The sequence below is a fragment of the Protopterus annectens genome, chromosome 1.part0 (assembly GCF_019279795.1).
Source record: "Protopterus annectens isolate FY-2018-M chromosome 1.part0, PAN1.0, whole genome shotgun sequence".
NCBI classification, from domain to species: Eukaryota; Metazoa; Chordata; order Ceratodontiformes; family Protopteridae; genus Protopterus; species Protopterus annectens.
Genome location: NC_056725.1, coordinates 668,277,728 through 668,299,568, shown reverse-complemented (window position 1 = coordinate 668,299,568; position 21,841 = coordinate 668,277,728).

Sequence of the window (21,841 nt, the reverse complement as noted above, 5' to 3'; positions counted from 1 at the left end):
GAAACTTAGAGCTTCTGAAGGGGATCCGTATTGACATAAGTCAGTGCTGTCACATATTGATGTCATTGCTGTAAAAATCACCCACCTTCTACTTAGTTACATTAGCAAGTAACAGTATGCAAGGATATGCCATACATTTGTGTTCTTAGACATTTATTTCCTATTCCAGGTTCACCACTTACCTTGGAAGCCCAGCAGTTGCAACAGTTTTAATTTGGGGCTGAGTCTGTCTGATGCTAGCAGTACACAGCCATTAAATGGGTAAGTAAAGGTTGTGAGCATTGCTTGGCATCAGTGTTACTATATGTATGTACATAAGATGATGGTTTAGCCCCTAGGTGGTGAGCGTGCATGCTCAGTTGCCTCTTGGCCAGTGTGAGGGCATATCATGCATGCCTACATCTGCCTACACCCACAGAGGCTGGTGAATCCCCCTCTGACTCCTCACCTGCATATGGCTGTGGTTACCTTGCTTCTAGTGGTGGGATGTGTGGCCCTTCCCCTTGGTACTCCTGCTGATGCTATAGCTCAGAATAATACTGTGAGGCATGGCACAGACAGTGAAACCTTCAGCACATGTACAGAGATTGCGCTGCAGGACTCCCCCAGATGTATCTAGGCACCGGAAACACAACTTCATCAGCACAAACACATGTTCCATAATGTTTGCTGTTTGACAGTGTGCCTCATTATAGCATTCTTTGGTTGGTGTGTGTGCATTTTTGATGGCCATCATCAGCCATGGTTCGAGTGCATAACCTGCATCCCCCAGTAAATGACCCAGTGGGATATCCCCCCAAGAAAACATCTCATGCATTTGAGAGTTGTGCCAGATGTGAGTTGTGGTGACTGCCTGGGCTGCCTGCACACACATTCAGGATGATTCCCTTAGCATTACAAATGACCTTGCAATTAATTGAGTAGAAGCCCTTTCTGTTTATGTATACCCTTCCCTGTTCCCCAGGTGGTGCTTTGATTTCAACGTGTGTGCAGTATATGGCACCCATGACTTCAGGGTAGTGTGCTACAGGGTAGAATTACTGCATTTTGTATCTTAGTATTCAGGAATTGATGGAAGAGCCTGGATGCTGATGCCCATGACACTCCCAGCATGTTCCCTTTTGGTCTCTGGAATGTTTCTGTAGCAAATATTCTAAGTGCTACACATACCTTAGTCTCCACAGGTATTGGTTCCCCTTGGTTTGCTCTTTCTCTCAGTTGAGGACAACAGAGGTTGCAGAGTTCCTATAGTGCTTCTATCCACCCTGTAGCACTCTACAATTTCCACCTCATGCAGACCATGAAAAGTTAAACTGGGTCTAAACACCCTTCTTCTTGGCTGTGGTCTATTAGCAGCAACAGCATAGACATGGGCCTGTTGCACATAGACATGAATAAGAGCAACAGCAGCCCCTAACATTCTTTCCATGTAGACTAGTTCCATGGCTGTATTCCAATAGGTTTTGGAATTCACAGGCAAAACCTGCACTAAGGGTACGCAATGTCTTTATAGCTTGTTGAATAGCTCCTCCATCTTGGATTGGTTGATTAGCATACAATTCAGCCGTGTCTATTGTAATTAGCATGCCACAATATCTACTGTGTTTGTGCAGCTCTACACAGTGTGTAGAGCCACTTACTGAATACAAAATGGCGTGTGCGTTGCAGTGTGACACACACATCACCATGCCGGCTTTATTGAATCCAGCCCCTGTTTACTGCAATCTGTAAAATCAAGTTTAAGACTTAGAACCTAAAAATACTACCACTATAAAAATAGTTTGTTCTGAAGAGTTTTTCATTTACACTTATTTAGTAACACCTATGGTTTCAGAGATATGAAAATTTGTTTGAAATGTGAGGGCACAATTTGATTCTATCAAAAAGCTTATGCCCTGCCCATTGGAAGTTACAGTGCAAAATTCCAGAACTCCATTGGAGGGAATGAGTTGCTTAAAGAAATAAATTGTTTTTACCTTTTTAGACCTACAAACAATACTAAATAACTGGCAGGGGTTGTAATTGAGAAATATGTAACAGCATGCAACACAGAAGCTAAGGTGATGAAGCCTACATACTTAGGGAGTGCCAAGGAGTGAAGTCAATCTGTAGAAATGTTTGGAAACTGAAAAAAAAAACAAATGAAAATAAACTTTTTCTTTTGCTATTTAACTTTCATTTTCAAGTTTTTAGTTTCAGCAAATACATAATTGGGTCTCACACTTAACACAGGCAGACACAATTTAAGTCTTACTTTTGACACCATCATTCAATGCAATATTATTTTTCAGTATTTCAGCATAGTAACCTTTGAAATGAAATGTCAATTGTCCTTTTTTTTGTCCTTTGGATCCTGTGCCCAATTTATTAAGTTACATTGCAAATGCATCATTCTGATAGATAGGCAGTCAGAGAGATAGACACACACACATGCATATATATGTATGAACATCGTTACTGTACTGGTGGATGAAGATTGAATGCTCGAGCTTCAGCCGCCCGAGGTTCAGCCCATCAGTGAGTGGAGATTCTCCATAGATAATTACTGCCAGTGAATTTTGCCAGCAGTGATGCCCTTTTTAGGGTAATTCCCCCTTCTTTGAGTTGGTGCAACCATAGAGTTGTTATATGTAAGTCTAAGAGGTATGGAAGCTTGTCCTCAAATCAGGGTATGGAGGAGGGGGCTTGCCCTCCTGCAAAAAACACTTAAAATGCAGTTTGAGGAATCCTATCCTCAGTGCATTTGATTTTGTCCACTCATATCAGAAGTTGCATACATGCATACATGCATGCATGAATATAACCATACTTAAATATATGCATTAATGCCCTGACTATGACTTAGGTGACCCAGGTTTGATTAGCATCTCTGGTGAGAGCTGGAGCTGCAGGGGGGATAGGTGTGCCCATCCCTGCAGGTGGATGGTACATGGGTGTTTTTTAATGATGGTGATCCCTAGTGGAGACTGGGTACATTGCCAGAAGAGGCGTGGTCAATATGGGTAACAGTGAATCTGGCTGAGCTGCTGAAGAGGCAGGGTGATACACTACATGCCCATATTGCATGCCTAACTTGAACCATACCACAAGCCACAAAAGAGGAGGAGGGAGAAACAGGGTAAGCCCAAGTAAGATCCCTCCAATGGAAGCTCAGATGTGCCGAGTCCTTTTGCCTTTGGTCCATGATCGGCTCTAAAAATTACCTGAGTAAGTTCGGGGCGGGGGAGGCATAGAGTAGCTGGTAGAGTTGGTGAGGATGGGACATGAGGGGCGGGCTGGTACCAATGATGTACAGAAAGGGAGACAAAAAAAAACTTAAATACATACATAAGGCAGTTGCTTGATACATACCTTCACACACACACACACACACACACACACACACACACACACACACACACACACACACACACATATATATATATATATATATATATATGTATAAACATGCAAACACACATACATAAATAAATAAAACAGTTGCTCCACTGTCTTGAGCACTGGACTTACAACTTCTTCTGGCTTTTATTTCCCATTCCATATCAATTGATGTTGCCCCTGTTTATAATGTGCAAATTATACTTCTGAGATGGTGACAGTACATTTTGTTTAATATTCTTTGATTGTTATATAGCGTATACAAATGTTAACCAATTATTCATTATTGAGTAGTACTTCGACTTTTGTGCTTTCACCCTTCAGATCTCAGTGGTAAGTGAGGTCGATCTTAAGAACTAAAAGCATTCATGAAAACTACTTGTTTTTACCACTGTGATGTCATGTTTTGATTCCTATCCTCAACACTATGTCAGTCCTCATTTACTATACAGAATACCACTAACTGTATGAAGAACAGGTAAGTAACATTATGGAAACTTCTGAGTATACTGCTGCAGTTATGACACTACATAGGTATAGGTCCAGTACCTATATTCCAAACCATATGCCAATAATTCTCCTCACAAACTTCAGAGCTATGCACAGTGGATTGCTATGAACTGTGCAGTAGGCGTGGGACATGTAGAGATTATTTCTGTAACTTTTATCACAAAACCCAAATGTGCGCAAAGGTCATTTCAGCTTGTATACAGCCAGTGTACTGTATAAGAGCAGCAAGTTGAAATATGTAACTATAATCATAATTTTTTTTCATTTTCATCACAAAAAACTTTGATTTGACATGACTCCTCTAAAGGATATGAAGTCTGATTATCAGATAAGTGCCATTACTTAAATAAGCAACGTCTGATGTTTTTAACTAGTAACATAAAACATCTGAGGCAAACATCTGGTCTATATAGCACATTGTAGACACTTGACAGGCACATGTACAATACTCCCATTCACACCACACCACTCAATTTTCCTTCATTTTGAAGAATGCTGCTGATTTTGCCTTATACTCTCCTCCTCACCCTGGAGGACATTGATGTCTGTATAGTGACTGAGACATGGTTTAAAATAGTGCACAGCACTCTGACTGTACAGGGATGTGATGACTTCCACAAGCTTAGACTAGCTAAGATTCAGGAGGGGAACACAGGTGGAGATGTATCAGTCTTCACCTAGAAGAGACTCACATCAAGGCTGGTAAAGCGGCATAATGCACTAGAGCTTATTCATGTCCAAATAACCATCATAAAGGTCCTGTACCATATATTAGCGAGCTATAGAACTCCTTCTATGACAAAAGATTCCTAATCTCTCAGGCTTACTCAACTTTCACAATTCTGCTCGCCAACTAAGATCCACAAGCAAAGCCCTTCTTGAAGTAGCTAAGTGTAGACACAGTGCTGGTGAATCCCGCTACTCTGTCCTACACAGTTGCTAGAATCTGGAATTCTCTTCCACCAGATATCAGATTGCAAAACAGCAGTCCCATCTTTAAAACCCAATTAAACGCCCACCTCAATCTCATCTGTCAATGTACCTGTACTGACCATGGCTAGCCCTACTACCACCATTCAGATAAATCTTCCTCTGGCACTACTCAAAGGTTAGACACATAGAAAAAAAACTACCATACCGAATTGTATTTTTAAATGTATGTATATAACTGTATGTAGTATTACTGCACTTTCTTACTCAAATACATTATATTTTCTGCTTTACTACTGTACACTCTATATATTGTACACTTCTGTAACTTCTCATCATACTATGTCATGATGTTTTATTGTTTTGTCTATTGTTTGTTTGCTCTATTAATTTGTACTCATCTCTGAATTTTGTATTTCGATCATGTATGTGTAGCTTTTGCATTTTGTATTTTTTATGATTGTCATGTATGTGGAGCTTTTCTCCATGGGTCTCTGCTGAAAACAGGCACCTGATTGCCCAGTCAGACTAACCCAGTAATCAAATATAAAATAAAAATAAATAATTTTCTTGGGTGGCGAAAGCCAGGGTAGCTTTTTGGCTGGGCTTGTATAGGCCCTAGGGCCGATAGCCTAGTACCTACCTATGAACTTATGAACCTATAAAATAAAAAACCTCCGTAATGTGTATGTATGTATGTATATATATATATATATATATATATATATATATATATATATATATGGGTATGTATCACTTCACCTAAAACTCATTTTACTTAAACTCGATTCACTTAAACCAAATCACCTAAAGTTCATTTCACCTAAAATTCATTTCACCTAAAACCCATTTCACTGACAAGTAGTACAATAAGGCAAATCAAAGGTATATATCATTTTTCCCACTGTAGTGCGATCCTGGTGTTAGTATATATAGTTAGGGGTTTTATGTTGTCTGGTTTTGTTTTACATTATTTGGTAAAAGCCAACTAGGTGGATATACTAACCAGTTGTTAGAGCTCTTGTCACTGAAATAAACAAATAATTCAGGTGCTTAAAGTTTCAACTCAAGTCAAAGATAATTGCAAGGCATTTTTTAGTTATGTTTGTAATCTCAAAAGCACAATGCAGCAATGCAGTAATCCAGTTGTGAATGATGTTATCTACACTTAGGCTAAAGATATAGTGAACCTACTGGCTGATAAATGTAGCTCTAACTTTACCCCTCTCTCCTCTATCTGTCCCTCAAGATATACCTACAACTGACTCATCCATTATGTCTCCCACCACAAACAGGACTTAATTACTTAATACATATCACCTTTCTGCAAACTAACCTTTCAGCTGCTGGTGGTACTTAGAATAATAGCAGAATGGACTAATTGCAAATTATGACACTGTCTTCAGGAACATCATATGTAAATATTTCAGATACTAGTTCTCATTCTCCAAAACTGCCCACCTACTAACTTCCCCACATTTGTCATTCCTTGCTGTCAAAATATAATATATAAAGTTTAAATTTTCCTACATTTTACACTTCATCTGACCACTCTAATTAACATTATCCAAATTGGAAACTGTAGTGAAACTAACACTTACCCTCAATATCACTATTACAACTATCCCCTCAGTACCACCATACAACAAATGTACCACAACATGTGTACCAGTCAATTATGAAAGCAAAAAGAACAAACTAGATCAGCTTGACTCCTTTCTCACTAGAGAGAATCCTGATACTCTAGAAATAACAGAGTCATGGAGTAAAAAAAAAAACGAATGTTAATCTCTATTTTCCAGGTTACCACTACACAGTGAATGGTCATTCAGGAACAAGAAATGGAAGGAGTAATCTTTTTCTTATTAAGACAAACTTAAATCTATCTTTATAGACACAACACTTCCTCCAAGGACACTGAGTCTAAGTGGCTAGCAGTTAGCGTGATTCCTTCCTGCTCATAGAATAGACTTGTAGCCTACTTTACATCCTCCCCTCTCCCAGCAACTGTGAATTTCAAATTCCTACTTAGTGAAATCCCACTAAAAATCACACTCAACAAGAACCTAATAACTCTAGGTGACTTTAACATCAACTTTCTGAATCCCAAGAAAACCATTCTACTTCTTCACTCATTTAGCTTAGGTCTGACACAACTGGTACAGGAACTAACCTACCACATTTTAGATCCAGAAATCACTCCCTGGTAGATCTTATAATTAAGCAATAACCAACGAGTGGGTGTGGGTATATGAGGATTTACCCACAGTTGGCATGGTTTGATCATGATGGTAAAGCACAAGTGATTAAACAAAGCCAACTGTGGGTAAATCCTCATATACCCATACCCACAAGTCAGTTATTTCTATTATACAATGATATTATATAAGAAAAAAATTGCTTACCTTTCTTAAATAATGCCTTTGTACAATGGTGACATAGTGCTCCTCTGCATTGTTTCCTGTTCTTCCAAGTTTGTTGATGTACTGCACATGCATATGGGACTTCAGTTCCCATGTTTGCACAGTACATCAGTGCTGTTCAATAAAAGCAACAGACAAAAGAGAATCTCTGCTTTTTTTTCTTTATGAAAACAGTATTTGTGTTAACGTGTATTGTCTAAAGGATGAAATCTGAAACTCAAATGCATGTCATTATTTAATGGCTTCACTCCTCAGTGATTTGTCAGAAAACTACAAATTGTATGAGGAACAGACCAAAATATGAGGTGAAAATCTGTACAGTTGAGAAGTATGCTTATGTAGCATATATCAATACAAAAAAAGTCTGGCTGCTCAATGCTACTTTAGTGGTCAGACATTTTTTTCTATTGGTATATGCTTGGTCTGTCCAATCAGGGTGCTCATTTTTTGAATAACAATAACCCATCATTGTATAATTACCAACCTCCCCAGTTGCATCAAATCATTCAGAATTCTGCTGCTTCACTAAATGGGAGTCATGTCAGTCAATTGATAATGCCTTCATTGAATATCAATTAGTTAAAAAAAAATTGAAACCACTTTCGGCAAACCTCAGAGGTAAGTTATTTTGCAGGGGGACAAGCCCACCTGTGAAACCCATTTGAGGGGCCACCCTCCACAACCTTAAAACTATATACACCTACTCTAAGGTCACAAAAAAATTAATAAAAAAGAAAACGTCATTGTTGATGAAAGTTCTTTTTCCCAAATCCCTCAGATTGATCAGTACTCTAGAAAAGAGTCATCAATCGATTGACAAGTTCCCCACTGAATGACAACTCTATCATCACTTTCACTCTGCAAACACCTCTAAATGAACTTACACTAAGACTAATCCCTTTCTATATCAAATACAAAAAATAACATTGCAGCACTATAAAATGATCTATCCAACACCATATTGTAATTTATAACTTGCAGAACTGAGCCCTCAACAGCTATCACCCTAACAAACTTTCTCCTAGACATATAAAATAAACACTTTCCAACAAAATCAGATTAATGAAAACCAAGCGAAACCAATGGATAAACAGTTTTTAATTCAAGTTAAGCTAAGAGATAACAAGAGATAACACATGGAAAAATTTAAACCACCTCCTTGCCAGCATTGACAAAGATTCATACACCTTATGTGCTATGAAACTTCTTGATTCTCAAAGATCTGCTTAACAAACCAAAACAGCTTTGAAACCTAATAGATCAGCTTACAGCACAGCTATCCTTAATACATTATCCTTCACAAAAGGAGCCTTTTCTACATTAGAATTCCTCAAAGATTTTTCATAATTATTCCCACATATAACTACCCAGATGCATCAAAATATATGATTCTCATCTGAATAGTCCCTCATTTTACTCCAAAGCTATTACAAATAAGAAGTCAAAAACCTGACTGAGAAAATATCCCCTGAGCCTTCACTAGTTTTCATGGCCTTCATCCTTGGTTTAACACTGTCTTTAAAGATCACTACTATAACCTCTCATAATCCCTTACAGTGCTTGCCTTGTCCAAAACAACATGGTCTCTGCTTGGAAACATGCTATTATAAATCCAAGTCCCAAAATACCCAAACCAGCTTCCACAAATGACTCCTGTCCAATTTTAGTATTATCAGCCCTAGAAAAGGTACTTGAAAAGATAGTTCATTCTCAAACTTCTGTGATACCTTGCAATCCCATATAGTGCTATCCTGCAATGAGCAAGGCTTTATGTTAGGATGAACTATGCAGATGATTTATACAGCTTCATAGAAGTTCAACATAATATGGACAAATGCAAAGTTATTTTTTTAATGACTTGATTAACCTCTACTTTTTAACTTACTAAGTGAAGTAAGACTAAGTAGGAATAAGTAGTAAAGTCCTACTGTGGTTTTAATGCTTCCTAATTGACAGGAAATTTACCATTAATATTGGTACATCAACCTATTCTATTATTCCACACTCAAAAGGAGTTCCACAGGGCACCAAACATTCTCTCCTCTATACTATTTTTCTTGTTAATAAACAGATACTCAGCCAATATTCCTAAGCCATCTACAGATCCTACTATATAAAGATGATATAGTGATTTACATGTCTAATCCCTCCTAGAAATGAATCAAATAAGAAGTGGAGAAAGACCTCCTGCAACTCTTCATTTGGTTGTCAAGCAAAAAAAAAAATAGCTTAAATGCTAAAAGAATCTAGGATATTTGGAAGGAAATAGAAGTTTTTCTCCATACCCCAAAGCTGTCTCATAACTCTCTATAAACATGCATAATTAGAAACCTCTCAATATTAGTGGCATTGATGTATCTCCATAGATTAACACCTTAACTTTCATTACCATTGAAAGTACCAACGCCAAAAATAAACTCAATCCTTTTCTCTGCACAGTATTCTTACCTTCATTCCTTTCTCTTATCCAGTGCATTGCATTGAAAGCTTGGTAATGTCCTGGGACGTAAGGGATATCCCCAACCACTTACCTCTTTGGTTATCAATTTGGCTTTCTTTCTCATGGTATGCTTATATAGTTCTATTTGCACACCACATAGTGCTTGTGTATTGGTAGGCAATTATTATGGAGAATACTATTAGTGGTATTTTTTTATTTGTTAACCTATTATATAGACTAACCTTGAGATCATGTAGCTATGAACCAGGCACAAGGCTTTTACAAATCATAATGCTGTGTGATACTGTTAAATACAAATTCCTATAATAGCATATTGACTTCATCTCTGATAATGTCAGTGTGAAGAGTTAATAGCAATGTGTGATCTATGAACACACAAGTATTTGTGTGAATAAACTCATTTTTTCTAGGAAAGTATTTGGGGAGGGCCACTATTTTTTTAGTTTTTGATGAAAGTGGAACATTATGCATATGATTTGCATATTCTTTTAAGATATTTCTGAAAAGTCACTGACAGAATATGGAGAAGTGTTTTTGTAGTTTATATTCAACTTCCTTTGGTATGGCATTGGCTCTGTGGAGAATAATACTTGCATACAGCATTATAACTTTAGAAAGAATATCAGCTGTAATATAATTTGTAAAAAAACGAGAGTAATAATGGTCCAAGTATGGATCCTTGAAAGACTCTCCCCGGGATTCAGTAAGGTTCTGTGCAGGAATAGCTTATTCCTGCATGGAAACGTCCATTTAAGAGCAGCACGGCAGCACACCATGCATAGCAATGAAGACACACTGCCTCTGCTCCTAAATGGACACAGAGCATGGACGAGTGCATGGGGGTGTATCTGAGAGCAGAGGTCTCACAATACACACACCCCTGCACTCAGGAAGTGATGCCCAACAATTATAATGAGCGGGAATGCTCAGAGGAGGCTGCATACCTTCCAACTATACAAATCATTGCAGAATGTCCATATTTCACACCCATACAGCACCCCAATTGTCTTGGCAAATCACTGGGATGATCTCAGGATTGAAGTCAGTAAATAATGCATACATTTCAGTGTCAGACTTCAAATCCATCATAAAATGTGTATTAAAACAAATCCTGTTACTCATGCAACTGTCCCAAGTTTATAAGAGCAGTAATGAAAATATGTCCGTAGTTGTAACCCAATTTGTCAAGCTTTCTCCAGATAGTGTGCCTGAAGAGGTTGAGAGGTATGGGGGGGGTTGCTAGGATGTCTGCCAAATGTGCAGATGCATGCAGGAGTCCACAGCAATAAGTGAAACCTGTCCCTTCCAAGAGAAAATAGCAGTAGAGATTTTTTTTTATCAAACAGATTAAATTTAACCGTAGGTGCGTGGGTTTGCCCATTGCTTAGCTATGCATACTGTAGCTTAAATGGCACAAGAAGATAAATAACACGATACATACAACTGAAGAAGTAGTGCAATAGTGTAGTGGTCAGAGTGTTCGCTTTGTGAGCAGTCTTTCCTGTTTGATTCTCACTATAGTACATTCTGTTTTCCATGTGAAATCACTTTATGAACATTATTTTTGCTGTGTAACCTACTAAATAACATATATTTGTGAAATGGAGTACTGCATTAAATGCAGATGTGAGGTGTCACTGTAATAATGTGGTAAAATCCAGAGATAAATACAAGTGCCCCATACAGTATATGTACATATGAATCAGGGATATGAAATGAAGGTATAATGTGTAATGAATGATAACTCCATAGAGTATCCAAATCCACCACTTTCCCAAGAGCCATGTTTCATTTCTGTCTAAATTAGTGCAGGGGTAAGCGGGAGTAAGTGGTTTTAAGCAGTAGTAAGTGGGTTTAAGCCCATTTGCATGGGGGTAAGCAATGCACACACAGGTTAAGCAATATTGAAGCTAACTCCCTGTAAGCATATTTAACCAGAAGTTAGTATTGCTTACCATCATGCAAACCCACGCAAACCTGCTTAAAAGTGCCTCAATCACTCTGTAACCAACAGCCGCTGTTCTGCCCAGCAACAAAATAAACAGCCCTTGAACCTAGGACCCTGTAAATCATAGTCACAGCAGCTAACCAGTAAGCCATCACAGCAGTACATAATACCGAGGTATCCCCAAACAGATCCTCACTATAGTAAAATCACAATTTATATGTGAAAGGAATCTATATACAGTTTTATGTTGTATAACCTACTACATAACATAAATATGTGAACTGGAGTACTGCACTAAGTCCAGATGTGAGGTGTCATTGTAATAAAGTGGTGAAATCCCCCAATAAACACAAGGACCCCATACAGTGTATATACACATGAATCATGGATACTAAACAAATATATAATATATAAATATATAACATGTAATGAATGATAAATCAATGCCAAACAGCAAATAGTGTACAAATTTAAAATTAAGCAATGCTAAGCATTGCACACCCCTGCTTACTAGGCGTAAGCAATGTGTAGGCCAGCTAAATCAATTTACCCATTGGTATTCCCCTTTAAGCAATGCCAACCTTAGATAAGGTTTGCCCATAGCTTAGCATTTTCAAAACCATCCAATCATGGCAAGGTGTGGGAAATCGGACCTATTTAAACCCCACAGGCAGGAATACATCTCATAACTGGTTGCAGCTTCCTCCTGCAGGCACTATGGCAGGTGTGGGTGAAGGATCACACTTCTGGGTGCAGCGTTGGGGCATCCAGGAGTCCAAAGTCATGGCAGGACTCCTTGTTAAAGAACATGACCAGAGACTGCTGCAGGGCCAGTACCAGGGTACCCAATATAAAGTGGAAGTCTGGGACCATCTTGCCCATGAACTCACCACTGCCACTGGCATCCCTCAAACTGATGAGCAGGTCACGCATTGCTATGCTGACCTGAAATGGAGGAAGAGGGAGCTCTTGGATCAGTGGATCCAAGAAGCTAGGCAGACGGGTGATGTCCCAGCCGTGTGTAAGTATCATTCTACTACCTGTTTAATAATTGCCAGAGCATGTATATTATGGATAGGTATGGCTAAATATTCTTCTTATGTGTTTGACAGTGGCAGACGAGTGGGCTGTGAATTGGAAAGCCCATGCCTGTAGGCTGCAGAAGCTGTGTTGTGAGGCTGGTTAGCAATAATCTTGCATGTACTGTCATAAGAAATAAATCTAAAAGTAGTAGAAAGTTAATTGCCGGTATAAAACCAGTATTGTGTATGGCATGTACTGAATAAACCAGACAATGTGGCAGGAAGAGTCTCATATAGGTTGTATGTAAATAAAAGGGTAACAGCATGGCAATAAAGGTCTAACTCCTGGACTGCTTATATTTACTCTGGTATCATATGGTAATGTAGTGTTGCAATCTCTTAATAGTACTGTTGTATTAAGCACTGTTACCCACACTGTGCTACATAAATAAAATGTGTAGGAATGTCTGTATATGACTGTTGTAATCACAAGGTCATATTGTACAACTGAGAGAAACTTAGACAGAAAACCGAGAAAAGACAGAAAACATAATCCAAATAGCACACTCAACTGAGATGTGAAGTGTTGTAGTTTTAGCACACACAGCCATGGTTCGAATCCTGGGAGTGGTAGTAAGCTGTATGCAGAATCATACCCCACAACTGTACAGATATTGTCAGAAAGTCCAGATAATTGGCGTAAGTCTCCTGCCTGTCACCCTGTCCCCCTAGCAAATCAGTGGGATGATCCCAGAAGTTTAGGCAGCAAATAATGACATACAACTGATTGTCAAACATCATGACTGTCAGAAATATAGCTATAAGAACAAACCTGTCACTCTAGCAACTCATCAAAGTGTTATGAGAATAATAAGCAAAGTATGTTCCATCTCCACCCCCATGACCAGAGTGTGTGCAGTAACAGAGTGAGACGTATGTGCATAATAATAATGTGGAATCTGGTAATATGTGTGGCAACATTCAGGTAGTGTTAACAAACATTCCCCCCACAGGACTGTCAGATATGAAAACTGTGCCTAGAAATAAAAGATTGAAATCCTGGACTGGTACTGTTTAGTCTGATATTGTATGGCAGTGTTAGTGTTGCAGTATCTCTGAATAATAAGGTATTACTTATCACTGTCATCCACACAGTGCTACATAATAAAACTGTCTAGGAAACCCTGGATAAGAGTGTTGTAATTACAAGGTCAGATTGCAAAACCACAGGAGACTTATAGACAGAAATCAGAGAAAAGATACACAGCAATATCTATATAGCACACTCAGCTGTGATGTACACTGATTTATTTTTAGCAGACACAACTATGGTTCAAATCCTGGGAGTGGTAGTAAGCTGTATGCAGAATAATACCCCACAACTGTACAGATCTGTCCAGAATGTCCAGATAATTGGCCCATATCTGCTGCCTATTACCCTGGCATATCAGCGTGATGATCTCTGACATTTTGGCAGCATTTAATATCATATAACTGACTGCCAGGTCTGTAAATATTTGGAAAATGTATATGAAAACAAACCTGTCATTGTAGCAACTCACCAAAGGTTTATGAGGGCAATAGTCAAAATATGTCTCAGTTTCACCTGTATGTTGTCAAGACATGCCCAGAGTGTGTGCAATAAGAGATGAAGTATATGCATAACATCAACCTGGAATCTGGGAATATGCATAGAAACAGTCAGGTAGTGTTAACAAACAATACCTCCACAGGTATACCAGGTAAGAAGTGTATACTGCAGGTAAAACACAGTTCATGTATAAAGTTGTCTACAACCATACCACTGTCCAAACTAAGGCCACAAGGTAGTGTAATAATACCTGTAAGGTAAAGATCACAGCACTGACTAGAAAGTAATGAGAACTACAGGGATATACAAGTTGTTAATTGACATTTTTCTCTCCCTCCATCATATCTGCAACAATAAACTAAATACGCAACTCAATCGGTATGTGTACAATTAAATCTACTGTTGGGACATATGTCATATTGTTTGATAAATATTAAAAATTGCTTCTATGCATGTGCCATGTTGAAATACTCCCACATTGATGGCATGCTGCCATCAATGTATCTGCATGCTGTTGTAATGGCCACTGTGGTTCCACATATGCATGTGTTCTGTTTGCTATGCAACTGTTCCACATCTGGTGTTTTGGGTTAATGGGAATATCTATGTATGCTGTTATACCTAATCCTTGAATGTGTTAACTATTACTAACCCACATATGTTTTAAAACTGAAACACCATAGCATGTTTGGGAAGCCCGGTCCCAGCAGACCCACCTCTCCCACCTCATCTGGCTGTGGCACCAAGCACCAGCACATCTGGTGCCCACCCCAGGATCTCCTCATCCGCTGGTCCTGCACCACCATTGGGTGGAATCACCTCAGGGTATGGGGCTCGCCCCCCCCAGGAGCGGGTGCAGATAGGATACTGTCACCCATCATCAGATCTGGGGTCTGGTGCATAGCAAGCTTCACAGGGAGTTTGGAGATCTGCTACACCAGCTTGAGGGCCACATGGTACATCTAGAGGGTCAGCCTGACCGTCCTACCCAGCCCCCATCACAGCCACATTTGGGGCCGTGAAGGTACAGTGGTGACTACTCAGTCCCACTGCTTTTACTAGGGGGCTCATGGGCTTCTAACTTCCAAACACCACTTCTCATCTAAGATGTTTACCCCCCACATGTGTCATATACCACCCCTGTATGCTGTCTTGTCTATCTTTTCTGTTATCCTACCAACCTACCTCCCCAAATATACCTACTATCCCTCCCCAATATCCCACTCTCACCATAAAAAAGGGCAATCTGTTCCAAAAAAAGAAATCTCACCCCATACATAGCTGTCCATTTCGCACGTGTCCACTGGACACAGGTAATCTGGTGTCTTGGCTTCACAACATATTATTGTTGTCCTCACCCCTCTCTCAGGGGTATAAATGTCCAAATCTACCTCCAAATTAGTGTATATGCACAGCTGTTGCTGTAGAAGAAATAGGCAACTATGGAACTTCCTTACACCTGTCCTGCACATCCCTATCTATTTTCCCTACTGTCTTTCCCTCTTTGTGCCCCTTTTTCACCACTTTCCTATCAATCCTATCAATCAATTAAGTCCTGACGGCTCACCCACCCAGTCGCATCCAGTGGCACACAGGCAACCCCCCTCGCAAGACCCATAAAACCCGCTCTACGACAACCTACAACTGCAACGTTTACCATAAGCAGAACCCTATATTGAGGAAAGCAAACTCTGATAAAAGTTAAAAGAACAGGGCAACCCCCCTCGCAAGACCCATAAAACCCGCTCTACGACAACCTACAACTGCAACGTTTACCATAAGCAGAACCCTATATTGAGGAAAGCAAACTCTGATAAAAGTTAAAAGAACAGGGTAAACGCTACTATTTCCTCACTGTTAAACATAAAAAGGACAAGCGTACTAGCTGCATAAGTGCCTCAAACTCAAGCGTACTAGGCGCTAAAGTGTACAAAATTCAAGAGCACTAAAATAAAGGTGGCTATTTATCTGGTTCCTACCTTAACATAAATAGTGCAGTATTTGAACTGAGTTTCACCCAAATTCAAGAGCACTAAAATAAAGGTGGCTATTTATCTGGTTCCTACCTTAACATAAATAGTGCAGTATTTGAACTGAGTTTCACCCAGCTTTGCGGTGTCCTCTATGACCCTGGGATTCTCCTAGTGGTGTGGTGGTGTTGACGTCAGAAAGTTAATAAGTAATACTGATGGCACCACGCTATCCTTAAACTAACCTGAATTAAGTCCTGACGGCTCACCCACCCAGTCGCATCCAGCGGCACACAGGTAACATTTATTCTGCCTCCAAATCAGCCTTAAACTGTGTTATAAGCGAGTATTTCTAGAGGGCTCGTGAACTAGATTCTGATGTGATTCCTGCTCAGTTGCAATATTTTTCTCTACTCTACGGCGGGACTGCTCATTAACGTGTACTTTATTCAGGGGAAGTTGCACGTGTTACTGATCTATATCTGGCATCCGTTTTTTCACAGAAATCATTCTATCTTAATTTATAGTGGACTATTCTGCATCTGTAGTGGAAAGAACTGCTCTGTAGTGTGTTGCTTGCCATCTCAAACTGGAAATTGATTTATAGTTGATTAGTCTGCATTTGAAGTCGATAGAACTGCTCTGTTGTGTGCTGCTTGCTATCGCAAACTGTAAATGTACTGACCTAGCTGTTACATGTGTTGCTGACGCACAACTGGCGTCCTTAGATCTATATCATTTAGCGACTAGGCCTGCAATTGTATGATATTATTGATTACCTTGAATGTTTTACTTGCTGAGCATTGGAAATCAGAGCAAAGTTGGTTTACTCTTCCTGTCTTTCTCCCTTGTGTTACAGGCAACCCCCTCAAGACCCATAAAACCCGCTCTACGACAACCTACAACTGCAACGTTTACCATAAGCAGAACCCTATATTGAGGAAAGCAAACTCTGATAAAAGTTAAAAGAACAGGGTAAACGCTACTATTTCCTCACTGTTAAACATAAAAAGGACAAGCGTACTAGCTGTATAAGTGCCTCAAACTCAAGCGTGCTAGGCTAAAGTGTACAAAATTCAAGAGCACTAAAATAAAGGTGGCTATTTATCTGGTTCCTACCTTAACATAAATAGTGCAGTATTTGAACTGAGTTTCACCCAAATTCAAGAGCACTAAAATAAAGGTGGCTATTTATCTGGTTCCTACCTTAACATAAATAGTGCAGTATTTGAACTGAGTTTCACCCAGCTTTGCGGTGTCCTCTATGACCCTGGGATTCTCCTAGTGGTGTATGCCCCGCTCCGCTCCTCTCCCTGCCCCCTTATCCCACCCGCCCCCAGTACCTCTACTCTTATAGGAACAAAAAGTCCCTCCCACTCTCCTTCTTAGCAAATACAAAGCTCCCCTGTCACCACTCACGACTCCTCCCACCTCTCCGCCCATACCCATTGAAACAATCCAATCTAAGTCCTATCCCTCTCCCACTACCCTTTCTCAATCCCCAACATGGCCAAATATGCTCTCAATACAATTCCCCTAATAACCTTACTTCTCATCACTACTTATTTCCTATCAGCATATGAAAATCAGACTCTCTTAGGTATCCCTTTCCCTAAGCGTAACACTAACTCCCAAGGTAATGACCAAGCCTTCTCTATACTACCTTCTCTAGACCAGGACAAATTTGAATCCCCCAAATTAGTCAACATTACACTCCATTACCCCAAATCTCCACATAACAAAGCCAACCTCAAAATTCTATTTAAACTACAGAGATTACTAGTCTACATAAAAATCGTATGAACATTGGCGGTGATATTCATCCTAACCCTGGTCCCACCACCACGCTTGACTCTCACTCTAATAATTTTACCCGAAATTCTTCTGACTCTCTACTAATATTTCATCTGAACCTAAGAAGCATTAACAACAAAGTTCATAACCTACACGCCATTATAGCAACTCATTCCCCTGATATTATGTGTCTAATCAAACATGGCTAAAGCCATCCACTAAGAATGAAGAGATCCTTCCACCTGGGTATAACATTTTTAGGGCTGATCGTACAAAAAAAAAGGAGGAGGTATAGCTGTTATGTATAAAAACACCCTGAATATCCTTAAGAACCCAATTCAACCTCCTACAATCTCTAACCTAGAAATTATAGCCCTACAGATCTGCTTAAACGCTAAAAAGCATCAACCTTGTCGTAACTTATATCCCACCAGGAGACAACCTAGAAAACCTGGAGCAAACCTTAAGCTGGCTATCCACCAGCTACCCACAAGAAACCATGGTACTTGGAGACATCAATATAGACTGGTCTCTCTGTTCCACCCACTCAACTCCAAAACCTATCAATCTACATGGTTTTTCCCAAAACATCCTATCCCCAACTAGAATAGGCAACTCTCATCAAAAAAAAAAGCATCATTGACTGGATCCTTACTAATAAAGACTCAAATAACTATACGACAGGTACCCTTCCCAGTGACCTCAGTGACCACCTAATTACTTATATCGATAAACATAAATGCCCAACTATCAACCCCCCCCTTTATAGATTAATCAGAAACAAAAGAAATTTGTCCCACAACAATTTCTTGCAGACCTGAAATCCTGCAACTGGTCCATACTAAAACCCTTCCAATTAATGAGAGTGTCTCACACTTCAATGATACATTTCTCAAGATACTTGATGCACATGCCCCACAGAGACAAATTAGATCTAAACCTCGTATAGCACCTTGGCTAACAAAGGAAACCAAAAACAAAATTAAACTACGTAACCATGCCTGGGACAAGTGGAGGGCCACAAAAACCTCCCAAGACCGTATTAAATTTCAACAACTGAGAAACACCACCAAAGTAGCTGTTACCCAGGACAAAAAACAATACTTCTATCACCTCCAGCACAAACACCAGAACAACCCAAAAAAATTCTGGGCAGGCTTTAACAACCTTCAGCACCCAGGGAAAACCTCCACCCCAACCCCCGACAATCTTGTAGAGAAAGGACAGGAAGAAGAGCCAATTCCTTCAACTCCTTCTTCACTGAGACTGTCCTAAATCTAGCCAGTCAACTAACTTCCACTTCACAATCTGCTGTTCTACAGCACGCTCTCACCCCAACCCCGTTCAAGCTAAAGCCAGTATCTTCTTCGTATATACGTACCCTACTAAAAAAACTTAGGCCAACCACCCTAGCAGCTGACCACCTCCCTGCAGAATTCTTGCAAATTGCATCTGATGTAATAGACTACCCAATATCCATCCTTATCAATAAAACTATAGCTGAGACATATATCCCTACTATCTGGAAGATTTCATATATCATTCCACTTCACAAAGGAGGTTCCTCCATGGAAATCTCAAATTATAGACCGATAGCTATCTTATCCCCAATAGCGCAAATCATGGAGAGATGCATCCACAAGCAACTACTTCACTACCTAACTGTTAATCATCTCCTGTCCAACTCCCAACATGGCTTTCGTCCACACCACAGTACAACGACCGCCTCCTTTCCTTTGTTGACTCCATCAATAACAACCGCAACAACAAACTTATATCTTCTGCCCTCTTTTGGACCTATCAAAAGCTTTTGATATGGTCAATCATCAGCTCCTCCTTAACACCCTTGAAGCCTTGCATCTAGAAACACCAGCACTAAGCTGGTTTAAGACCTATCTCGGTAGGCAACAAGCCGCCCTGTGGCAAAACTGTAAATCAAGACTACTCCCAATTTCCATAGGTGTACCACAGGGCTCAATACTCGGTCCACTTCTGTTTTCCATCTACATAAACAACCTCAAATCAGTCATCCCTAAATCCACCTGCATACAATATGCGACGATTCCACCCTAATCTGCTCTGACGTCTCCATCGTGAATCTCCAAACTATTACTCAACAATGTTTCTCTCAAATTGAAAAATGGTTCCATGACTTGAAACTCCTACTCAATCCATCTAAAACGAAGCTACTGTTATTCTTTCCCAATGCTTCCTCTTCCCAGGAAAAAGAATCTCCAAACACTAACAAAATAACCTTCCATGTTAAATCTAATAATGGACGATATAACCCTGTCACCAATACCAAACTACTTGGAGTAACCATTGATCACAAGCTCAAATTTGACCTGCACATTACTCAAACCATAAAGTCCGTTAATAAAAAATTAGGATCTATGTACAGAATCAAAAACTTCTTAACCCCTCTACCAAATTAACCATAGCCCTTGACCCATCTTCTCTCTCCCCTATATGCATCCCCAGTCTTCTCTTTCCTCCATAAACGTGAACTTAACATGCTCTCTCGTGCTTACAACCATATTGCTAGATTTGTAACAGGTTCTCCTTATCGAACCCACCATTGTCTTAACTTGAGAACCCTTGGCTGGCTTGAACTACCCAATCTCCTCAAACTTAATCAACTCACCGAGGCCTACAAAATAGTCAACCACCCTGATAAAACTCCATCACTATCCAGCATTCTGGCCCCTTACTCTAATCTAAATAGTCTTAGATCAGCCAACAGTTCTCTTATCCTTACCACTAAAGCTAAGAACTCAGGTGGGGATGCCCTCACGCTAACTCCATTGGGAAACCATGGAACTCATTGCCAAACTACCTAAGACTCTCAACTTCATGCACCCAATTCAAAACAACCTAAAGAATATCTCATATCCCAATGGATATGTCCTTGTCGCCCACCGGACTAACTTCATAGCTCATACCCTACTAGCCTTACTTCCTCCTAGCACGTTCTTCTATTTAGAACTCTACAACCTCTCACTTCAAATCACAATTGAAATTAATCACCCTTATCTTGTCTATGTACACCCCAAAGGAAACTAATTCCATGCTTAAATTACAGCATGTACATTAAGCAATATTTTTGTATCACTATTTGTGTGTCTATTTTCTAACATGTATAAATTTTTTGTCTGCTTGATTGTTTTGATTGGAGCTTTTCTCCTCGGGCCTCTACTGAAAATGGACATGTATCCAGCTAGACTAGCCCGGTTAACAAATGTAAAATAAAATAAAATAAATAAATAAATAAAATCCTTTCTCTTTTCTTTTAAAGAAACTAGCATGGGGGCAAGCAAGAGCAAGCACTTTTAGGCAGCAGTAAACAGGTTTAAGCCTGTTAGTGTGGGGATACACAAAGCCTACACAGGATAAGCAATCTAGAAGCTAACTGACTGTAAACATATTTAACCGGAAGTTAGCATTGTTTATCATCATGCAAACCCACTTACAACTGCTTAAAATTGACTTATACACTCTGTATCCAATGGCCCTTGTTTTGCTCAACAACAAAATAACCAGCCTTTGCAAGTCTCAAACCCAGAACGATGCACACCATAGCCAAAATAACTTACCCCTGAGCCATGTGAGATATACATAACCCTTATGTTTTCACAAACATATCATCCAGCAAAGTCATTCAACAGTATAGGAAATGTATTTATACATGTAGATGTATGTGTGTGTGTGAATATAGCAATATATATATATATATATATATATATATATATATATATATATATATATAGATGGATATAGATATGTATATACAGATATAAAAGAGAACACAACAAAT